The sequence below is a fragment of the Chenopodium album genome, chromosome 9 (assembly GCF_948465745.1).
Source record: "Chenopodium album chromosome 9, dcCheAlbu1.1, whole genome shotgun sequence".
Taxonomy (NCBI): Eukaryota; Viridiplantae; Streptophyta; class Magnoliopsida; order Caryophyllales; family Amaranthaceae; genus Chenopodium; species Chenopodium album.
This window is the reverse complement of record NC_137842.1, coordinates 15,234,837-15,240,771: the sequence shown is the minus strand read 5'-3', so window position 1 is coordinate 15,240,771 and position 5,935 is coordinate 15,234,837. Positions and strand designations below refer to the sequence as shown.

The following is a 5,935-nucleotide window of genomic DNA, read 5'->3' as shown; positions in this document are numbered from 1 at the left end:
TGTGAGTTAGCATGTCAAACTTTGATGCAATAAGGTATATTGCACTAAGATCGTGGATTCCGCCCTTCTTTGCTTGAGGTTGGCTTCTATCACCTCCGTATGCGTAGTGCTTTGCCACTTCTTCAATCATTTTGTATGCATCATCCCCCGATAGCTTTTTAAGGCTACCACCGGCCCCATTATCAAGGTTGGCCCTTGAAGTAGGAGTAAGACCATCATAAAAGCTTTGAACAATGATCCATGATGTGAAACCATGGTGTGGGCATTTTCTAGTGTAGTCCTTGAAACGCTCCCAAGCTTCACTTAACGTTTCATCAATCTCTTGGTTGAAATTGGTGAATTTTCTTCTTAGTTCGGCGGTTTTTTCGGGTGGACAATACTTTCCAAAAAAAGCTCTAGTGACTTCATCCCATGTGGTCAATGATCCGTCTTCTACCGTTCTCAACCAATTCTTTGCTTTGTCACGGAGGGAGAATTGAAACATGTGCATACGGATGAACTCTTCCGTAATGTTGTTTTGCTTGATGGTTGTGCACAATTCGAGGAAGTTGTCCAAATGAGCAAAAGGACACTCATGAGAACTTTCACCAAATTGATCACTTTGTATCATACGGATGAGTTGAGGTGAAAGATCAAAATTATTTGCATTCGTAGTAGGGAGACGTCAGCCACTCCGAAGTGTGAAGGCATTGGTGTGGTCATAATCTTGTAGCAATGGTGGAAGAGGATCGTTATCACCCATGTTATCTTCTTCGTTGGTTTCAAAGATTTCTTCCGGATCGGAATTCGAATATACAATAGAGAACTCGGGTGTGCCTTGCAAAAGCCTCCTCACGTTTCTCAAAGTCTTATTTAGCTCTGGATCAACAGGAATAAGCGGTGATTGCTTACTCTTCCATGTCATGCAAGGTCAAACAAAGCTAAGAAAAACGTTAGCAATAACAATCACAAGTTAAATACACAAATATACAAATAAATAAGAAAAATTATGATACAAATACACACACTTAGACTCATTCAACAATAATACATTCAATGTTACTTTGCCTCCCTGACAACGGCGCCAAAATTTGATAGGCCGTCGTCGAGCCTACCAAAGATAAAGTCCTATCTTGGTCTCACTAGCTAATAACAAGGGTAAGAAAGGGTCGAACCCAAGATAGGCGTTGAATCAACCACCGAGATACTACTGTTTAAATAAGCTAAATGAAGTCGAAATTGGTTTGGATTTTATGTAACATGTACTAGTTCAATCAACTAATACTAAGGGGTGATTAAAAATAATTAGAGATTTCTAGGGCTCGGGATATACCACTCAATTTCGTCATAAATCACAAGTAGCATGTAGCAAACAATGGTATATTAAGGGGATAATATAGGGGAAGTCATCTAAAGCACCTAACTACTCTCTCAAACTAGAGGGATTACGTGAATCATGAATACAACCTACTCTCGTGGTTACAAAGCATAAAACAAGTATTAAAGCATAATCACGATGACAAAAACATTCCCTTGACTAGAAATTCCTATTCTCATGGTATTTCAAGTCAATTAAGCATAAGGGAGCTAACACAAGTTCATCTCTCGATCCTTCATTGAGAAAGCTTAGATAATAGTTCTAGCAATGGCCATATACAAGAACTAAGCAATTAAACCACTTAAGCGCAACTAATTAACACCCAACAATTACCAAACTAACACATGCAACAAGTAATTAGTGACTACATTGAGGGTTTTACCCAAACCCTAGAAAATTAGAATACTCACAATCCATGGAGATTAAAGCAATTAATGATTTCAAGTAACTCATGAACAAGAATTAACTAAAGATTAAGCTAAATAACAATCTAAGCATACAAGAATTAAGCAAGATAATTAATAATCAAAGCAATTAAAATGGAAGAGATCGAAGAGTGAGAAAAATATTACTAGAAACTTGAACTTGAATAACAATGGTGGAACTTGTCTTCTACAATGATTGAGAATGAAATTTCCAAGCTATTAATTATAATTTGACTAATGATTTGAGAATATTTGTGTTTCTACAATTACAAATTAACAGGAAGCACTAAAAACTTGGATGTCGTACAAATGAGCTCAAGGGGTTATTTATAAATACCCCCAGATAAAAAAGACGGAGAAAATAAGAGTCGGGCACGGCTACAGGTCAGCACGGACGTGGTGAGGTTGGCACGGACGTGCAGCCAAAACAGCACGGACGTGCTGAGGTTGGCACGGACGTGTAGAGTCAGAAGATGGGAAGCAGAAGCTACTGTTTTGGCCAAGGGATCCTGCACGGACGTGCCAAATGTGGCATGGACGTGCAGGCCTTGTACATTGGAATCAGTCTTGAAACTGATTTGAGCTGGGCAAGATGCACGGACGTGTAGGATCAGGCACGGACGTGCTGAAAATCCTGCACGGACGTGCTGAACTCTACACGGACGTGCAGGTCCTGAGGGTAGCAAACTAAAGTTTCTAGTCGTTCTGATGCACTTCTGCACGGACGTGCAAGGCATGGCACGTCCGTGCAGGCTCTCTTAGACCCTTTTCTTCACTTTTTCTTCGGTTTTGCTCCATTGTCTCGGATTCTAACCTCGGTTTATCATCCATATGCTTCAAATGGTCCTCTTTGAACCTAAAAACTCAACCAAAACACTAACAACCCGTGAAGAAAGGGATACACAAAATTTGAACAAAAATAGAGTAGAAGTGGATTTATTATACTCTGTATTTCTAAATGCAAGTGGATTTATAACTATGTATTGTATTATTGTGTAAAATAGTATGCATAAGTATTTTATTGCTCTACCAATTGATAAAGAAAAATTAGAAGTTGTATTGGGATGCCACTAAACTGTTTGTCTGTACAGCAAAATGCAATTAGAATTGGTGTTTAATTTTATAGAAAAATTACTATGAGATGATTGTATTGAAGTGTATATTAGTTGTAGTTTGAAACAGTGAATATATTATATATATGGGGGGCAAAATTGAAAATTAGCACAGGACCCCTAATTTGGTTAGGACGGCCCTGGCAGAGGTGGTTGCTCTTACAGCAAAAGTGTCATTCAAAACCAAGGAAAAAATTAAAAGAATAAGTCAAAGAAGAAGGTTGGACACAAAGACGGGATAACTCACCAACTTCCAAAGGTTTGAAACTCAAACCTTCTTAAAATAGTTGTAAAAAGAATAACTGTGATAGTGCAATTGTTGGTTCAAAGGAAAACCATACAGTTCTGAGTGCAAAAAGTTTGATCATGTCGGAAAAAAATGTAGCTTCAAGTAATGTTGCTATTTTTGGAGAATAAGATCAAGAAGAAAGTTATTTTAAAGAAGATTGTTATTCAAAGTTTGCTAGTGACAAAGAACATCAACACGGATGGTTAGTGATAGGGCACCGACAACAAACATTGAAGAACAAATACATCTAGTGACATGAGCACCGATAACAAACACAAGTTTGGAGAACTAAATATTTGAGAAGATGACTAGTGACATGTGTATCAGTGAGATAGTTGGTAACATGGGTACCAGAAGGACTAGAAGATCAAAATGATTAAATGAATTAAGATTGGTGTTACAAATACAAGCAAGGTTGTTAGTGACAAGGGCATCAACAAATATCTCAAAAAGGATAAATTGAGCAATCATTTTGGGACAAGTTTTTCTCTAGATTAAGAGAGAATGTTAATATACAGTAATCTAGAAAAATCTAGGATATATCTGGGAGAAAACATCCTAGTTAGAACAATCTAGACTATGATGACACTAGTATAATCTAGAGTATCCTATTTTTGTAAGAGCGAAATTATTGGAGAGGATATAACTTATTAGGGCATCCACAATAAGAGATTTGTCATTGGGTTTGTGCGTAGGACCAATATAGAGGTTTGTTGACAAGCCTCTTATTGTGGGAAGAGCAAAATGAGAAACAGGTTTGTTTATACAAATCGATTCATTTTGCTCCAAAAGACCCACCTTTACCAAGGGCTGGGTTAAAAATCTGATCCGATCCATTATCTGAAGGAGTTCTGTCTTCGATAAGTGCAATTACTAGATATATCAAGGATCACTAATATGGGGATAATAAGTTCGTTCTTTTGGGTCGTCATTATCTGTTGCTAGACTATGATGATTGACCTTTGGGCTAGTTAAATAGTCCAAAGCCCACTAGAATGGATCCTATGAGGTCACACAACAAAGGTATTGGGTTAAGTAAGTTAGAGGCCCATTTATGGGCCTCATGAACAAGTAACCAATCATGAATTGAATTGGGCTAGTATAGTTATATTAGAGTTAGGATTTGGGCTTTGTCATGGACTCTTATTTAGAGATGAGATCTATAAATAAAGTCCATGTCTAGGGTTGTATGACATAACACAATTAACAGTTAATTGTGCACCAAGCAACCAGTAATCCAAACCTACCTCTCTCTGTCTGTACCACACACCCATCTCCTCCCTTCGTGGTGGTTCGTGATTTGTTCGTTGCTCGTTCTACTCCATAGAAGGTCAATTGAAGGGTTCAATTGCAACTTACTAGCATTAGTGGAGGACTTAATCTGTGCCTGTGGACCAAGTAGAGGAATCACGCTTGAGGTTCTTTGTCTCCCTTGTTCTTGTTCGATCGCACGTGGAATCACGCTTCAAAGGTATTAATTCTAATTCTTTATGTGTTATGCATGATCTTGGGATTAGGTGCTATATGAATATGATTCATTTTTTCCGCATTCGTACCTATAAACTCCTACAGTGGTATCAGTTAGCCTATGCATTTACGCATATTGAATTTTAATTCTTTGATAGTCCACAATTTTAATTCAATTAGGAGGGAGAATAATTTAATTATGGTTCAATCTTTATATTAAATGAGATTTAATTTTTGGAATTGTTTAAATATGATTTAAATTGCTCAATTATTCTAGCAAAATCTGTTTTAAGCCCTAGAATTTCGAAAATTGTGATTGAAATAAAGCCCGAAATTTTGATTTTGTGCTTAATTTTGATGATTTTCGAATATTTATGCTTCATAAATTTAATTAGATTGATTTGATACATAAATATGATTTTTGTACAATCAATAATTTGATTTAAGAGTTAAATTAAATTTGAATTAATTTTGTGAAGAACCCTGGATTTGAAATTGAATTATGAATTTGATTTCAAAATTGAATTAGGCATAAATGTTATGTTTTAATTCAAAAGACCTAATTTTAATTTAATTTAACAAAAGTTGTTACATTAAATTAAATCTCTCAAAAAAAAAAAAAAAAAAAAAAAAGGAATTAATTTTGGGATCGGAGGGGCAGCCGTGGCTGGGTGGACGAACCACCGTCAGGTGGCCACGGCGGCTGCCCAGGTGGTCGAAAAGGGTGCAGCGAGGAGGGCGCACGAGGGAGGGCGACAGCAGGAAGTGCAACCGTTGCACTGCCGCAAGCTGCTGCCACCGATCTGCTGCAGCCAGTAGACGCTAGTGGCAGGGTTACGGCCTTGCTGCGACGCGTGATTGGCGGCCCTCAGTCAAGAGCAGCGATTTTCGACTGGAATAGTTCCAGTTAGTGCTGCTGGTGTGCCGTGGCTGGGTTTCACCTGGCTGCGGTTGCGGGATACGGTGGTGTCGTGGCTGGGTCATTCCTAGCTGCGGACCTTGATTGCGTTTTTCCTGCTGCTGCGTTGGCTGGATCTTCCTGGCTGACGTGGAAGATTACCTCAAAAAAAAAATTAAAATTATTTTATTTTAAAATATTTTCAAAATAAAATCTGATTTTATTTTGAGGATAATGTCAAATTTCAAAAGTTGATTTTTGATAATTATCCTTAATTAAAGTTGTTAATTTTGGATAAAGTTTGTTAAGATAATTTCAAATCTTAAAATTTGTTTTAATCTTTGAAAATTTTAAGGATTGTTGAGCAAGATTCCAAAAAGATAAAGA

At 37.3% G+C, this 5,935-nt stretch overlaps 1 non-coding gene across 1 annotated transcript; it reads left to right on the top strand.

The window, feature by feature from the left end:
* Positions 1–248: 248 nt before the first annotated feature.
* On the top strand, positions 249–355 carry LOC145560882 (small nucleolar RNA R71). Its single transcript, XR_014093478.1, has one exon. It is a non-coding gene; the product is annotated as a small nucleolar RNA R71 (small nucleolar RNA).
* Positions 356–5,935: the final 5,580 nt, after the last annotated feature.